This window comes from Xiphias gladius, chromosome 9, assembly GCF_016859285.1.
Source record: "Xiphias gladius isolate SHS-SW01 ecotype Sanya breed wild chromosome 9, ASM1685928v1, whole genome shotgun sequence".
In the NCBI taxonomy this organism is placed as follows: Eukaryota; Metazoa; Chordata; class Actinopteri; order Istiophoriformes; family Xiphiidae; genus Xiphias; species Xiphias gladius.
The window spans coordinates 3,374,246-3,392,112 of NC_053408.1; the positions used below are offsets into that span (position 1 = coordinate 3,374,246).

Consider the following 17,867-nt stretch of genomic DNA (forward strand, 5'->3'; position numbering starts at 1 on the left):
AAGCTGCGTCTGTTATTGAGGGCAGGCGGAATCCATGCTGCAGCCTTGTGACCGCGAGCAACGCGAGGCAGAGAGAAAAAGAAACAGAGTCTGCTAGACGTGCATTAGCTGTGTTATTAATGCTTGTAGAGATCCAGGAACAGTCTTACGCTCTGGCTCTTTTATTCTCTTTCTCTCTCAGCGAGACTCTCCTCTTTCTCACCCCCGAGCCACACTCTCTTTTCTCTCGTTCCCTCAGTCTCTCATTCTCTAAATATTCTGCCTGCGCACTCTCATTTGCTCCTCATCTTTGCTCTGTTTAGCTCCGCTGCGGTTTAATCTCTGTCTCTAGACCGTGTCTCGCTGCACTCCTTCACCTCCACCCAGTTCTGCGCTGTTTCTCTTCTTGCCCTCGCCCTCCTGGTCTGCCATCTCGGCTCTCGTCCTCTCCCTTCCCTTCTTTTCTTCTCGCCTGGATTGTGTTGCGCAGCTATTAGTAACTCAGCCGCTCCAATCCATTCCGTTTGTCTGTAAAGTCGAAGGGAGCGTCAGCGTCAGTTGGGTCTACAGACAGAGACTGAAGATATCGTGCTCTGTTGAACAAACACGGTATCTTCAACCCTCACACATGCACCTCTGCGGTAAAACAGCCGTCACTCGACGTTATTACACTTTGTTCAAATGACACTCCTGCACAGCAGACGTTAGTGGTGTTTTTTTTAGCAGACCAATTGCTCGGCAGGTACCATGACGTTCTTTGAGGACATGGAGCTGCAACAGTTGCGCGTTTCCATTTTTCGCTTCGTCAGTGTTTGTTGATTACGACGGACGAAATCTCCAGCGACGAGTGCAGCCGCCATCTTGAGTCGCCCCCGCGACGTGAACGCTCGCGTCTCCTAAACGTGGGGACCTTTCCAAATCGTTACCTTCCCTCCCACAAGGCATCCCGGGTCGAGTTGCGCCCTGGGTCATGCGGGCACCAGATTTCGACGAGGATGAAGAATGCAACGATTGTGAATTTTAAAGAAACCGCCTGTCGTGAGGCCGACAGTGTTATATGAGAGCAACACGCACCGACGGCATCGTATTTTTCACATCAACAGCAGTTTTACTCCCTTCGCTCCCTGGATCGGCCCACACTTCTTTCACTCCTCTGTCCAGACCGGTCACACGTTAGCAAGCCGGTTGTGTCAGTTAATGAGAGGAAATATTGAACAGCTTTATTTAACTACTGGCCCCCTACAGAAGAACTCGTTTTTGTGATGCAACCCAGTTTAATTTGGAGAAGCGCAAATCTCCTCCTGCTAAACACTTAGGTTATAACTAGGCCAAGTTTGAATTAACAAACAGCTGGTGCGACTGGCTCCACTGCCCTTTCCTTTCCATCTCTTTCTATTCTTGTTATTTCCTCTCCTCCCCTTTTCTCGGTTATCGCTCCATCACATTTCTTGTATTCCTCATTTCCTCCGCTCATTTCCCTGGTTTGGCATTTCCCCTGTCGTGCCTGGTGTCTGTGTTTGTATGTGCTGTAAGTACATTACACAGCCAGAGAAATCCCTCTCTCTGTCTCATTTTCACCCTGGTGCTCATTTTGCACATGTAATGTATATCTCACACATTGTCTCAGCCTCGGGACTTTTTTCCTCTATCACCGTTTAAGCCAGAGCATCACAGCGACCACTGTGCTTCTATTTACATCTTTCCTTTCATTTCTCTACCATCCTTCTCTTCCCTTCCTTATCTCTAGGTTTAAAGTGGTTTATTTTCATCTGAGTACAGCATCTAGAAAGTTATTAGTTATTAAATGATTAATACAACGCTTTTTACAAACTCAGTACAAATTGTTAACAAAATATGGTGTTTTTCAAGACATTTTCCTCAGTCATTTTATAAAATGACTACACCGAGCATAATTATTGACATTTAATGATGCATTCCAGGCAGTCACTAAGGTTTGACTTATACATTTTGGAGACACCGGCTGCCTCCATCATGTAGGACCGTACAATGTGATTATTTTAGATACGTGTTGACGCTTCACTCTTGAGGGGCGGGAAACACTGGAGCGGTGCTGAACTACTGAGGCCTGTGGCTAAAACAGAAATCGGCTGCCTGGTGGACTGGGAAAATAATGAGAGGGGTTTTGCAGCCCCGTGACATCTCTTTCCACCTCTCTCCCTCAGGTAGACTCCCCTCCCTCTTTCATCGTTCAATCATAAGTTCCTTTCTTTCTGTATTTTCTTTTCTCTGTCTTGTTTTCTAGCTTTTTTTTTTGCTTCATTCATCTTCCTCAATAGCTCTCTCTATTGTCACTGATTCTTCTTGACTCCCAGTTATTCCTTCTCAACTCTCCCTCTCTCTCCCTTTCTCACCAGCTCATCCTCTGTTGATTAAACTCTATGATATGTTTCCCATTACCGCCACAATAGAGGAGCAGAAAGGAGCAATCTCCTGAACTGAGTTTGTGAAGCTTTGCCTTCACCGCCCTGTCTTACAACACCGTCCAGCACACCGCAGTCATACCAGGAAGGACTTTTTACTTCAGACTTTTTTATTGCATTTCCTTCTTTTATATTGGCTGGAAAAAATGAGGCAATAAAGAGGGAGATTATGTGTGAAAAAGGTGCTTGACCAGATATAAAATCAGGGTATGCCAGTTAAATGGCACAGTAAACATCAGATTTGAAATGAATTTCCAGAAAATCGGCAAGAGAAAATGTTATTTGATGAATGTCCCATGTGCTCCTCTATTCAGTATGTGAATATGGGGAGTTGGTGCATCGAGATAAACAGTTGGTGGTGGTGATTCTCCATTGTGCATAAAAACGGGTGGATGGACATTGACTTGGAATGACTATTTGGGTGTCACGTGACACAGCTAGCAATTGCTTTATCCATTCTGGACTCTCTGGTTCTTTCTGTTCCCTCAAAGGTCAGCACCGTCGGACGGTTTGCGATTGGTCAAAGGTTCAACAAAGTTGAAACAGCCCCAAAAAATTTACTTTGCCTTTGTGAGTGAATCCACTGTTTGCAATCAGTCCATTGAATTAGTTGATTTCAACCTGAAACTTTGGCCTTTTAGGGGCAGCGTAAACAAGCTTTGAACACAACACTATAACCTTTTAAGTTTATGTGTTGAACTTTTAGTGGTTTACTGTTTACACATCGAGGCGATACGAAGCAACATCCGCATTCATTTTGAGTTGTGTCTCTGGCCACACAACAAATCTAAGTCCAGTATCTCCTCTTCTTTTAGCTCTGTCTTTGGTCTCCACCAGCTCCTGAGGGAAATGTCTGGCTCTTTAGTTGCTAAATGCTCCACTATGTTCACCAGCTAGTGGCTAAATTTGTCTGACTGCTGTTTGGCACTGGGCAGGTAGTAAATGATGCAGTGAGAGCAGTGAGAATGAACTAAAACTGTAAAGTTGTGAGCCCAGTGTGAGCCGAAAAAATTAAAACACTGCAAAGTTTGGTGAAAACTATCAGTGTTTTCACCTTTCACATTTCACATCTGATCCATTGTCACTATAAAAATGTCGATTATAGTTACTTTAAAGATGCTGCTGTGACAGAACCTTTAGGCTGCAGTGCAGCAATTTGTTTTGGTTTGTTTTTCACATATTTCACCTCAGAATCATGTTCTTTGATTAATTTCAGTGTGTTTGAATAGCACTGTAAAGGTAAAGTCAAATGGAAGGGAGTATCTATATGGCTGTTGAGAAGCTTTGAATAACTGTCTATCTAGCCTGGAGTTTTTATTTTTTTGTCTCTATTGTCCTTTTTTTTTTTTTTTGCTTTTTGTTGAGGGCCTGAGCAGAGCTGCATTAATTCATGTACTAGTTTCCAGGCCATATGTGACGTGATAGAAAGTTTATTGCAGCAGAGTTTTACAATAATTTAAATTATGAATTAAATGTTCTTAAAATATGAACATGGAAACTTGAATATTACCATACGATTAAACTGATTTGACGGGTGTACACGTCAGCACATCCCATCTGGAACAGGACAGGAGGTTATGCAGCGTGTACATGCAGCACAGCGCACGTGTCCATTCGGGGAACTGAAGCTTGTTTGTCTCAATCTAGGCAATTAACTATCATAATGTACTCCAGAGGCTATTTCCTCCCCCAGCTGCCCACACCAGACTATCAGTCCGCAGAGATGTGACAGACTGACAGGCTGCTCAACTCGAGCTCACAGGCCAGTCAACAGCTGGTTTCTTATACACCGGATCTTACGTTCGAAAGTTTTGGTCGTTGTTTGTGTCTGTAAGTATAACACTGTACGAAGCACGTTACTCGCTGAAATCTGGGAGCAGTGCGTTGAAAGGACAGGAAAATCAGTGTCCGCTTGCTGGAGAAAGTGGCCTGTGACCCGGTTACTTACGTGCATGTAAACGCACTGATGTAGGTTGCAAACACACCTCCTGCTAGGCCGAACTTATTCGGTAGCAAAAACAAAGCGGAACTGTCAAATGATTACCCAAACTTTCTACTGTAAATATCCATCGCAGTTTACAGACTAACCTCTATTTCAGCGTTGACCCACCGGACTTGCCGCAGCTGTTGACGCTGGCGATTATTGTCACAATTAATCAGTTACTTGGCCAGTTACTTCTCAACAACTGTAACCTCTACAGCTCTAATTTAGGCAACCAGGATAAACTGCTGGTGTGTTTCCAACCTGTCTGTCTGATGTGTTTCTCGCCCCGTCGGACTTCGTGGTAGCGACGTTGTCACATTCCCAGATCTGAGCGATGAATTGAGTTAGTAAAATGTTTTTCGTAACCAATAGAAATGATGGGACAAACTACAAAAATAAGAGCCAGATTGTGATGAAGTGATATTAGCCTTTAACAGCACTCTGATATAGTTGTGTTTTATGAAGATGTTAAAGGAATAGTTTGGCATTTTGGGAAGTACCCTTTTTCACTTTCTGGCACTTTGATAAGAATTTCGATACCACACACTCTCATATGAAGCTACAGCCAGGAGATGGTTAGCTTAGCTTAGCACAAGGACTTGAAACAGGGAGAAATATCAAGCATGGCTTTTTCTGAAGGTAACAAAATCAACCCTACCTGCACCTCTCAACTTGACTGATTGACACGTTACATCCCGTTTGTTAAACCGCTGCAAAAACCTCTGGTTCAAACCTCCCCTTAAAACTGTGGATTATACAAACAACACATAATGTGTTAAATTAGAAATCTTTAGAGGTGCTGGGAGGCAGCTTTTGTTGCCCCCCCCCTCCCGTTTCCAGCCCTTCTGCTAAGCTAAGATAACCAACTGCTTGATGTAGCCTTATACTTAACCAACAGATATGAGAGTAGTATTGATCTAAATGTCCAGCAGAAAGCAAATAAGCATATTTTCCACCAATGTCGATCTATTCCTTTAAGAATTTGACCCCTTTACTAATGTATGAGGTTGATTTGTGAGTGCAATTTGTTCACTGTTATAATTAATCTAGTTATTTATCTGCTCATTTCTGCCAAAGACTCAGCAGGTTATATCAGCTGTTTTTGCCGTACTTCAGTATTTAGACTAAATGTGTCCATAACTGAGGATTGGCTCACTGTCTGGGTGTTTACCACAGAGAGAAACGGTTAAGACTTGTGGTCCCAGGGCCACAGTTTTTAGACATCTAAGCCTTCGTAACCGCTTCATGTTCCTTTGCCCCTCTAAACTGTATCAGCTTGCATGAGTCTGAAGCTCTGGCTGCCGGCCCAAGCTGGCGCTTTAGAGGAAACTTTCCTCCTTTATTGTGAGGCTCAGAGACACATACTCTCTCTCTCCCTCTCTCTCTCTCTCCTCGGCACTGTTCAGGGCTTAAAGCTTGAAGCGGGAGCTAATGATGCACTGAAGTAGGTTACCAGCCTGTATTAGAGCAGGAGAACAAATTCTGCTGAAATTAAAATGTTGTACAGCTAAGTCAGCCGCCGAACCGCGCTCCTCAAACAGTAATTAGGTGCGCTGATGTTATCGATTGCGTAGCTGCATCGATGGCAAGTGAAAAGACGGATGGCTTATTTGTTTTTGTAAATGAGGGGAATGAAATCCTTCTTGCATGTGTCCCCGCAGCCCAGCTGTGAATGCGTCTGAAATCTGCACGGGAGCTTTAGTGCCAGTGCTCGACATCCTCGCCAGACTGGGCCAGACAAGCAGGTCACGTCTTGTTTTTTCATTTTTGCAGCATCGAGGTCAAGACTCTCAAACTTACTTTCAATCACTTACTCTCAATCACTTTAGGGCCGTGGGACAGGTTGTCCTCTCCGAGTGGCGGCGGGTTGCTTGACGCTCAGCAGAAAAATACATTTCAAACAAAAGCTATTTACACTTTAAAGCAGCTTGCGTAATTCATGGAGAACGACAGCTTTCTGCTCGCACATCAGACAGGAACCAGTCATAATTAAACATCATGAAAAACTCACAAGTTGTCCACTATTTCAAAATTGTCTGTGCTCCAGGCCGACCATTCTTTTACATGTATGAAGGCACATTTTAGTTATTGGTAAATCAGTCACAGTTATGTCAATAAGTATGTCAACAATCTACGTAAAACTTTTCTCAAAAGTGCAGATAAATTCGTAAAACGTGATATATTCGTGCTTTTCTTTTAATATCTTGTAAATCTCTAAACATCAACCAAACAAAGTTTTTTTAGGAGTTAATATGAGTATTGCTGGCTTTATACTGGCATTTTGGAAATTGCACATCTCTTCCATATCAACGAATCTCAAAAAAACAAAAAAAACAATGAATGTGTCCTACTAAGAAGTATTGTCTGTGTATCCGAAGCCTGATGTATCTTATTCCTCGGAGCCACAGATGCTCCATTTTTGTCCCAAAACTATTAAAAAGACATCAGCGAGCCTCACTGTTGCACTGGGTGACATGTTCCTTCATCACCATGAACACACACACACACACACTGTAGTTTATTTTGACTGAGTCCCACATACACTGGTCTGATACTCACTGGAGCACAAAACGTGTACTCATCCGCCGAGGAAAATAGTCCCCAACAAATGCACTACAGTTTGGGTCACGCTTGCTAAAAACGACGGTGCGCAGCTGTTTTAGAAAATCGTTCAGCCTTCTCTAAAAAAAAGAGAAAAGAATATCAGAATTACATGTTCAGAAGGAACCAATTGGCTGAATACCACAGAAACTATCGAGAGACAAAACGAACGTATTGTTTGTTTTGGGGTTTTCTTAGATTTGTTGACAATGGCAAAAATTGAATATCGCCAGCCGTATCATTAAAATGTGAAATGAAAAGCAAATTTTAATGCCTCTGTTTTGCAGCCTTGCTCAAAAAAGACTACCTACCAAACTAAAAGACAAAAAAAATTGCATGGGACGTGTAAAATTAAATTCAAAACATGTGGAGAGAATGAATCTGTCCACTGGTTTGAGACCCCTGATTTAAATGCTCAGTGCCGTGGTGTTTTTGCATTTCACTGCTGAGAAATCAACTGTAAGTAAAACAGTGCAGCTGCCTTTTTCTAGTCAGTAAACAAAAACCCAAAGGTTCTGCACGGAAGCAGGGGCAGTTGAAAAACACGAATGGCGTCAGCACGTTTGTTCAGAGTGATCCAGATTGGTTTTGTGTTTTCATTTCACTGATATTTCAGTCTCACGGGCGTTTGTCCAGCTAGAAAACCTCCCTAATAAATCAAGAAAAATAAGATCAATAAGGGATAAGATGAAGTTTTCCATCCGGATATATCCTCTAAGATAATTACATTTTCTTTATTGAAACAAATGCGCAGCACCTGCTGTTTTGCTGTACAGCAAAAACAGACAGTGATTGAGACAGAAATCTCACCTGTTTGCTCTGAAAATGAAAAACAAGAAATGTAGTGCTACCGGACGGGGTGGGGCAGAGAAAGCCAGCTGCTAAGGCCGGCACAGACATGTGGCCGTGGATACACTCCCCGTCTCCCTGAGCTGTCCGGACTCTTCATGAGGGACCGAGGCAGAGATTTAGACAGGATGTGAAATATTGAGTGGGAAGGAGGGAGGGAGGGAGGGAGGGAGGGCGAGACTGACAGATGGGAAAACCGATAGAGGACATAACAAAAATGACAGATTTATTTAGCTTCTTACAGTCGTTTGGTTTCTTTTTCGGTGAGCGGGTGTTTCCCTGTTCTTTGTTCAGGGTTAAGTTCCTTGTCCACAGGCACCTTGATGGTTTTCTTGGGCTTCGAGCTTCAAGCCGCAAAGACCAAAAGCTCGCTGATGTTCCTTTCTTTTCCCCCCCGATACAGTCGCACACGCTGGGGAGGGACACCGCTCACATCATGTCCATCCTGATGGTGCATGTCGAGAGACAGACGCAGGTCATGAGGGAAGACCTGTTTCTTTTTTCTCTTTTTCTTTTTGCCGTGCGTTTAACAGCAGAAAGAGCAGTCACATTTCTCTTGATTTGTTCATTCAGTTAACACTCTTGTTAATTTGCCCGCGATCCCTTTGCTATTTTAACTATTCTAAGCATCCATAAATATCTGCATGATGTTCAGTGGCTTCTCTGGGTAAAGGCCTCTGTCTTTTTGCAAGTATCTCTTATTTCTGATTAGTTTTGGTTTCTTTGGTTTTCATTTGTATGGGATAGCACAATATTATGCGCACAAGATATTAGCAAGCGACCTGCGTAGCAGTACGGCAGTAGCATTTTCAGATTAATTGTTTGTGACATTGTACGTGACAGTGTTTTTCACCCAGGACAGTTATAGGGTGGATGGATTAGGACAAGGTCATCCTCAAAGTCTTCAGATCACTTTCAGTTAAACTTTAAGACCATAGACAGAATCCCTGGTTGAAATTTTACCAGCATGTCCTCATAACTTTGATAGACATTTAGGATTCGGTTCGTTTTGATTGTAGATCTCATAACAATCAGGCCAGTCAATGCCCATGGTCTACCATCGATACAGTCATTAAATCTCCATTTTTTTTCCTTCACTTCGTCCCTGTTGCTCACTCTCAAGGCAATAATTCAATGCGACCAATTTCTCTTGGGGAAACACCTCATTCGTTTGTCTTGTAAGCAAAGGTTTTTGTCAGACGCTCAATTCTCTCTGCCGCCTCCCTTTTCTTTCCTGCCTTCCCTTGGCCTCATTATGGTTTGGGCTTTTGTTTATTTTTCTGGTTAGCTGTAATCAGCGAGAGGAATTTGAAGATGTGGCTCCGTGTCAGTTTTAGCTGTGCCTCTTGATATGGCACACACACTGTTCTTTCTTGGAGTTAATGCGGAGGTTATGTCTGGTTGCTCATAAATTTTGACTTGAGGTGAGGATAATGCAGAGTACAAACGCCAAAAAAAATCTGTGATGGGGTAATTTGCGTAGGCATGTTGCTGATTGTGAGGCTTTTTAGAATGCATTATATCACAAACCCACTAATCATCAGAGGCACTTGAGTAAACTAAAATGAAAAGTGTAAATATTGTTGAATAACTACGCTTGTTTGTGGAACATTTAAAGGAATAAGGAATCTACATTTCAGGAATTTTACACTTCTTTGCTTTCTTTCAAAGAGTGAGAGGAGATGATAATATCTAGTTCTTGTCTGTACATTAAAGCGGCTATGATCAATATTTTCGAAAGCAACAGCGCGGCCAGCCCTATAAGCGCGCATGTGTGTCACTGACTAACTGACTGAGTGTTGAAGTTAAGCCATTGGTCGGTCAGCTGAGTTTCGGAGTTTCCCCATTGGCCGTTGCCCTTCCTTTCCTGGTACAAACAGTTTTCTAATTTGTTTTCAGGGGGGCGTTTACAGGCAGTGTTGTCGACTTAGCGCCTTTGTTGCTAGATTTACCGACTTTTCAGACACCTATAGTGACTTTTCTTCAGGTCAGTCACTGTTCAGTCGCTATTTCATTGTTTGTTCCGTTTTCTGACAACAAAAACAGAAAAACGCAAATGAGAAATGCTTTATCCTGTATTAAATCACTGTATATGTGAACACAGAGAGTAGGGGAGAAGCAAACAGATAAAGGGCTGAAGCCGGCTGACACTAGGTAGAATGCTAATGCGACGCAATGACGGCATGATTATGCTAATTATCATATTACATCGTCTAGAGACATTTAACGACAATTCGAGCCGACTTTAGCTGAGACCAGCTGGTGAACATAGTGGATTATTTAGGTGGACATAAATATGACTCCAAATGAATGATCATGTTGTTCTGTCTCTGCTGGATGTATAAGTAGGTCGCTGTTTGCTAACAAGGTCACCATATCAACCTAAATGGTGACGATATCGATATCAGTGTTGTGTTTGCGGCTTAATTTCTATGTCCCCAAGTGGCCAAAAAAACAGTTAATGCGGGTTTAAGTATAAAGTTCGAGTCAGGACATGTTTAGCCTAGCTCACCGTAAAGACTGGAGGTAGAGGGACACGGCTAATTCTGTCTAATATTCAAAAACACACCTACCAGTTAGGGCTGCATCTAATGATTAATTTCATTCATTTATTTAATTCATCAGTTATTCTGCAGAATACTTTTTCAATTAATCACTTCATCTATGAAAAAAAAAGACACAAACTTTTTCAGAGCCTAACGTGTACATTGTGCATAATGTTCACAGTACAGGCCGTGGAGGAGATCAAGGAAGACCTCTAAAGTTCAACAATTAACAGGTTGCCAGATACAGTGAGCACCAGTATTGGTTCCAAACCCGGAACCCTCACTCCACTGAACTGGTGTTCACTCAGAAAGAGCTAAAGCATGTAACTCGGTCTAAAATCACAAACGTTTGTGCATTTCAGTTAGTGTACAAAGTACAACAGGTTAATTAGTGATCCTAAGAGGAGTCGCTAGATGTATTCTGACATTCTGGACAGAGCCAGGCTGCCTGTTTCCCCCTCTCCTCCAGTCTTCATGCTAAGCTAAGATAACCGTCTACTGTCTCCAGCTCCATACTTAACACACAGTCCGGAGATTGATATGGATCTTCTAGTCTCAGACTTTTCAAAGGACAGCAAATAAGCCTTCCGCCCAAAATGTCACACTATTCCTTTCATTCACATGCGCAGGCTCCGTCGTATACAAATGTTCAGACTGTCCCTGTGCTGCCAATTCTTCGCATGTTTCCTCCTCCTCTCACCTTACCAGTCTCTCCCACAAGATCATCACTGAATACTAATTGCCACCGCGAGTGTATTAGAAAAAAAAGTGTGCATAACCTTGCCTGCATTTTTGTGCGTGCGTTTGCACGGAAGAGGCAGTTGTGGAGACTGTGATTTGCTGGTGATGACTGAGAGAAGGAGGGAGAAGGAGGGAGGGAGGGAGGGAGGGGAGGGAGGTACGCACTGACGAAGCGAGAGAGAGGGAGGCAGCGAGAGGGAGAGGACTGTCCCTATCAGCTTCTTTTTCGCTCTGCGATTCAGGCAGCCAGCCCTCCTGTCCTCTCCTCTTCCTCCTCCTCCTCCTCCTCCTCCTCCTCCTCCTCCTCCGCAGCAGCAGGGAGAAGGGAAGAAAGAGGGAAAAGATTGGACGAAAAAAGATTGCAACAGATAAATAGACACACAACAATAAGGAAGATATGAAAGACATCAGCTGCAGGAGGGCAGCGTTTTTCCCCTCACACACCCACAGCTGCCGAATGTGCAACGGGAAGAGACTACAACCAGTGCAAAGAGAGTCTTGAGAGAAAATACTGACTGGGCGAAGTGCATCACGCAGGAGGGGAAAAGGAGTGGACGATGACAGTGGACCTCCACACATGGACAGGGAGCAGGAGGAAGAAGTGAGAATCTGTCAGTCAGCGCTGTGACTGTAAAACTGATGGTATCCATTTTACGGTGGGAGCAACAGGAACGTTCGTTCTTCTTCCTGCTAAATCTCAGCTCTTCTACACCTGCCTCTTTTTCGTCGTCTTTTCTCCTCTTTCATTTATTTCGTTTGTACCTGGGCTTGTGACGAATTCGAGGGTGCTCTTGGAATCCCTGCTCTGAAGTCCGAGGGCGGCTGTACCTCCCTCCCACACCCTGTACCTCCCTCTATTGTGTGTGTGTTTTTTTACTGTGTGTTTGTGTTCATGTCGGCATAGAGAGCCTATTGTATGCCCGAGTGTGTGTGTGTGTGTGTCTGTTTTACCTCTTCATTTCCGCATTTTGCGCCCATCTGTTTCATGCTGGCTGTTCGTTCACACCTCTGCCAGTTTTCCATACCATCTGTGAGAGTGTCAGCTTGGGTCCCTCTGCGTGTGCGTGTGTGTTTGTGTGTGTGCGCGAGCGAGTGCATGTTTAAGGATCCATCTTTGTAGTGTCTTGTCACTGGCTTTTGCTAAAAGGCGGCAGCTGGACAGGTGTCCCCTTTGGGTAACTTGGCAGAGGTCTGCGGTCCTGGTGTGCTTACCCACCTCTAAAAGGTCTCCTGGAGAAATTACAGTTTAAGGTATCGGTTTAACTTCAATAGACAAGCCAAGAAAAGTGCTGGATTTATTGCACCATTGTGACCAATTCTCCCCTGCAGAAGAAAGTCTGGCCTTATCCTAGGGAGCAAAGGAGTCGTTTCTGTACATGTATAATACATGGCTGTCTTATCAATAATTCAGCATCAGGTGGACATCCTGGTGTTGCCTGGTGAGCGCTGACCGAGCCACTCGGGAGCAGCGCTGTTGGGGTTCGGCTCCCGCCGACGGCACAGTCCACCGGTGCCTCTGACTGACCGGACGATGTGTTGCCTCCCTCCGCTGGTCGCCGACCGCTTTCGGTAACAGCTGAATTGACTTCCAGCTGTCTGCTGTCACACCAGCCTCCCCCAGCGTTTACTGGACAGCATCCAGATCGGACGCACCTCATTTCACGCTTTTTATCCCTCTGAAGGAACTTTCTCTGCTGGACTTAAAAGTGCAGCCTGCGTCATCTGGGCAGATTCTGAGCGTCTTGAAGCCCAGCTCCTTTCTGACCATGATTGGTGTTAACAGCCTGCACTCGGCGGGGCGCCTACGCTCGCGCTCTCTTTGCACTGTGCGCTACGGGAGGGACTTCCGGATGATGGACCCGTTCCGCTACCCCAGAACCCCACGCTCACGTTCGCTCAAACCTCTGGTGTTTCCAGACCTGCTGGGCAAGGCTCAGGACGGACAGAACCACCCACAGGCCAGAAAGAGGAGGAAGGTACTGAAAACTGTCAACTATTTCCTGTTACTCTTACTTTCATGAATCACTGAGACACAACATGTATTATCAGCTTGTTAGTTGATCTGCATCTTCATAACTCATCTCCAAAAAACAGGAGTGAATGATTTCTCCTACTTAATTTCATAGCAGTATGACACATGTCATAACAAATCATATTTACCCAGCATAACACTGGATGATAGCTCATTGTAATTCACAGCCACTAGGCCAAATTTGTCAGATGGTCTGCTAGGTTTTTTTTTTGTTTTCTTCCCTGTCGAAACCTCATCTATTTAACTTCTAACGCACAACGAAACACTATTGTATGTATTTATTGCTCGACTCGCCACCGCAGCAGTTTGTGTACGCTCACGTATGGATTGCAGGGCATGCGATGAAGGAGACGGGCTGACTGCCAGCTCAGTACGGCGTATTGTGTGAAGCCACCACTCAAGGCTAATGGCTCTCACTTGCTGAGATTTGGTGACGTTGATGAAGCAAGTAGGTGAAGGTGACGAACATCCATCCTCGTCTCAATGAGCCTCCAGACTGAACGAGTCTGACTTATGCTCTGATTTATAATCCACCTCCATCTACCTCCCTTGCCTCCCTTTTTAGTCTTCTATCATTAAATCCACAGAGCCCCTCTGCTGTTGATACTGTGTGTTCCCTCGGGATTGAGTGATTCTTTCTTTCTTTCTTTTTTTTTTTTAGTACAAATAAAAGATATTCTTCAGGACTAACTCTCCGCTGGCAGACCAACTCAGCCGTGACACAGTTTCACTTGCACTGAATCAGTGCTGTGTTGGCCTAGGCAGAGATATAGACACACTGCACACCGTGCTCACGCACCGATCAACGCTCGGGACAGAAAACAGTAACGTGCACCGACATTAAATCTGTAATTACGAGAGACGAGCTGAAACGATGAGGCAATTAAACAATCAACACAAAATTAGCAGCTATTTTGATAATGGATTATTTTGCAAGCACAATTACTGTAGTTCTGTCTTCTAAATTTGCTGCTTCCGTGTGTCTCGTGACAGTAAACTGAGTATCTTTGGTTTCCGGCTGTTGGGTGGACTTAACAAGAAGTTTGACAGCATCCCACTGAGACATTTAATACTGTTTCTGCTATCGACTAATCTGTGAATGGAGAAATTATTCGTCAGATTAGTCGATAATAAGATGCAGCCCTGCTACTGCCTGTGTATGCGTTGGCTGCGTCTCCTATAACTATAAGAGTCACACAGCCTTGATTTTTACCATTTTTGTTGCAGTGTGAAAGCTTAGGATCAAAGCTACGAGTTTTGTTCTTCAAAAATAATCTTACAAAACGAAGCTGCAGAAGTGAGACAAAAAACAAACAAAAAAATGAATAATTAAATCAAAGCAAAAATAAAGATCATAGTTGTCCAGTCTCCTGTGGAAGGTGCGTCCTCCTTGAGACAATGTCCAGCTATAATTTTCTTGTAACATTTAATTAGTTTTGAAGGTCTGCGGTCTTCAGGGATGAACTCCCTGTACCGCAGTCGTAGGGTTCGTTTTTAAGGGTTATCTCAAAAACATTATTAATAAGAAGCAAGACTTCAGTCCAGACGATCATCTCCTTGGGACTTGACCAAAAATCATGCTAGTAGTTTGCAGATTGTTCTCCACATTTCCTCCCTCGGGCTCCCGTTAGCTCTGGGTTTATTTTTGCCGTTCTGTTTGGGGTTAAAAATATCTGTTCACAATGTTTCGTTGGTATTCTGGCATGCATTAGAAGGGACACGGACGTTCTAATATATTTCTTTCCGTGATTTGTCATCATTACACTTTCTCCGAGCTCAGACTTTTAATTTGCTCAGCAGGGCCTCGTGATTTTTCTAAGTTTTGTTTTACTTTCTGATCGTTTTAAAAACTCAGCAGTCTTCTTCGTTTGTACCCGATGAACTTCTGTAGGAAGAATCTGTGTTGCTGTTGTTGCGGATCCGTAGCATATACTGTTACATCCTACAGATTCACCGTTAATATTTGATGTTGACCACTTTGAAACTGGCTGGTTCTGGCACCCCGGGAAGCTCAGCTGTACATCTGTCTGTGGTGATTATTAAAATTAATGAGCACGTTTAGTTTGAAGCGTAGCTTGAATGCTAAGATTTCACAGTAGGACGTATGGAAACCAGAACTAAACTGTAACGGTCCAGGCTGGGTAGTCATTAATATTCATGGCGCTCTGGAAGTGTTTCTGATTAGGCCCGGTTTCAAAGAAGACGCTGGAAATGAACCTGATTGGGCACAGGAATCAAGCCCTATTAGAAATCCCAATTTCATTTGACTAAAAGTCACAGTGCAACACCATGATACTCGTAGTAGGTTTGAAGTCTAAAACAGCAGAAGTCAAGTGAAGAGCATTAGGAGCAGCTCTTTAATCAAAGGAATGTCATGGAAAGTGATTGATTTTAGCTGAGCGTGTGATTTCTGCCCCCACAGAGAAGGCATGGTAGTGGTCTACCAGGAATTCAGAGGTGAATGAGGTGTAGATGAACTGCCTGTGAGTGTCCTCTCCATCACCTCAGCTGTCACAGCTGTCTATCAGCAGCATCCACTGCCTCGACCCGTGAAACGGTGTTTCTATGTCACATTCAGCTGGCACAGGCCGATGTCACTGAATGAGAAGTTTCTAAAGCTCGTGGCTGTCGCTACAGATTTTGCGGAAGTTAAAACCAAATGTGTCATGTCTGTAAAGAGATGCTGCCTCATTGAGTTGTCTTCGATTCTCCCTGTTGTGTTGTTCTGAAAGTAGAAACACTGTCCCAAAAAATGATTTAAAGAAACAAACAAACTGGTGCATAGAAGTGAAAGGGAGTCCAGTCAAAAACAGGCTGAAATGGATTTGGACGTGAAAAAACATAAAAACAAAATCGTAACCAAATTAAAGTTTGAAGAAATGAGCCTAATCACACATGCAGATACACTCACCGAGCACTTTATTAGGAACACCATCCTAATACTGGACAGTCATGCTGCCGGTCTCCCGTTCTACTGGATTCAGATCCGGTGACTGGGGGGGCACTGAAGTTCACTGATCTCACTGTCGGGATCTTGAACCCAGTTTGAGACGACTTTTGCTTTGCGACACGGTGCATTATCCTGCTGGAAGTAGCCACTAGAAGATGGTAAACTGTGGCCATAAAGGGAGGCACATGGTCAGGGACAATACTCAGACAGGCTGTGGCCTTCGAACCATGACTGGTTGGTATTAAGGGGCCCAAAGTGTGCCAAGAAAACATTCCCCACACCGTTACACCACCACCACCAACCAGCCTGGACTGTTGACACAAGGCAGGTTGGGTCCAAGGGTTCACGCTGCGGATGCCAAATCCTGACCCTACCATATGTGTGCCTCAGCAGAAATCCAGATTCATCAGACCCATGTTTTTCCAGTCTTCAACTACCCACTTGAGGTGAGCCAGTGCCCACTGCAGACTCAGGTTTCTGTTCTTGGCTGACAGGAGTGGAACCCGACGTGTTCTTCTGCAGTTGTCGCCCATCTGCCTCAAGGTTGGACGTGTCGTGAATCCTGGGCTGCTTTTTCTTCTCACCACAGTTTGGTTTTACTAGTTGCCGTGGCCTCTCTGTCAGCTCCAACCAGTCTGGACATTCTCCTCCGACCTCTTTCATCCACATGAACTGCTGCTCACTGGATGTTTTTTGGGGGGGGTTTGGCACCGGTCTGAGTAAAAACAGTTTCAGAAACACTCAGACCAGCCTGACGTTTGATGTGAACATTAACTGAAGCTCCTGACCTGTATCTGCAGGATCTTATAAACGGAACTGCTGCCACATGATTGGTTGATTGGATAATTGCTTTAATAAGCAGGTGTAGAGGGGTTCCTAATAAAGCGCTCGGTGAGTGTACATCCGACACTAACCAAAAAACAAAACAACTTTTCAAAAAAAAAAACCTAAAACATACCGTATCATATATATTACTATTGTGATTTAAAATGATAAACACTGTGATAGAGGATTTTATCAGTGTCATCCACTCCCAGGCTTCTTCTGCTTTACTTCAGTAGTTCCAGGAAAATACTCCACATTTATCCACACATTTATGTGACAGCTATACTTGCTGGGCTATAATCACTTGCAGATTCATATGTTGTTCACAAAGTATAATCATCTCATATGATATGATATAAAATGTCAGATTTAACGAGCGGTACGTACGTAATGAGCTCCAATCTGCGTAATGAGTACTTCACTTTTGGTAAAAGTAAGTGCCTTTTGGTGTTAATATGTAATTTTACTTAAATCTAATTATGAATCCTTCACTCGTAAGTGAGTTTTTTTTTCTTTTCTTTTTTTTTACCAAGTAGTAACGCTACTTTTCACTTCCATCACTGATCCTGGTTCAACTAATCACTGTCTTCGTAGTTAATTCTTTTGATTACTCATTCAATCGTTTTTTCAAATAATTGAACTAATCACTTAGTGTATAAAATGTCTGAAATGTCTCAGTTTCTCAGAGCCCGTCTTCAGATACTCAAATTAAATGATTGATTAAGGTTGTTGGCAATAATAATAACAATAATCTGTAAATTGACTAATTGATGAATCGACTAACCATTGCAGCAGACAGACGAAGGTTTAAAGCCAACTTAGCTGTCCTTGTCATGTTTTGTTTTTTACTGTTTCTTTTATTTTGTACGGTGTTCATGGTCCCAAGCCGTAACTGAATGTCGCTCTGTGCGGGTCGACG

The 17,867-nt window shown here is 43.6% G+C and overlaps 1 protein-coding gene across 1 annotated transcript in view; it reads left to right on the top strand.

Moving 5' to 3' along the window:
• LOC120794021 (PH and SEC7 domain-containing protein 1-like) overlaps positions 1-17,867 on the top strand; it is a 48,581-nt gene that overhangs the window by 13,836 nt on the left and 16,878 nt on the right. The window lies entirely within an intron of this gene.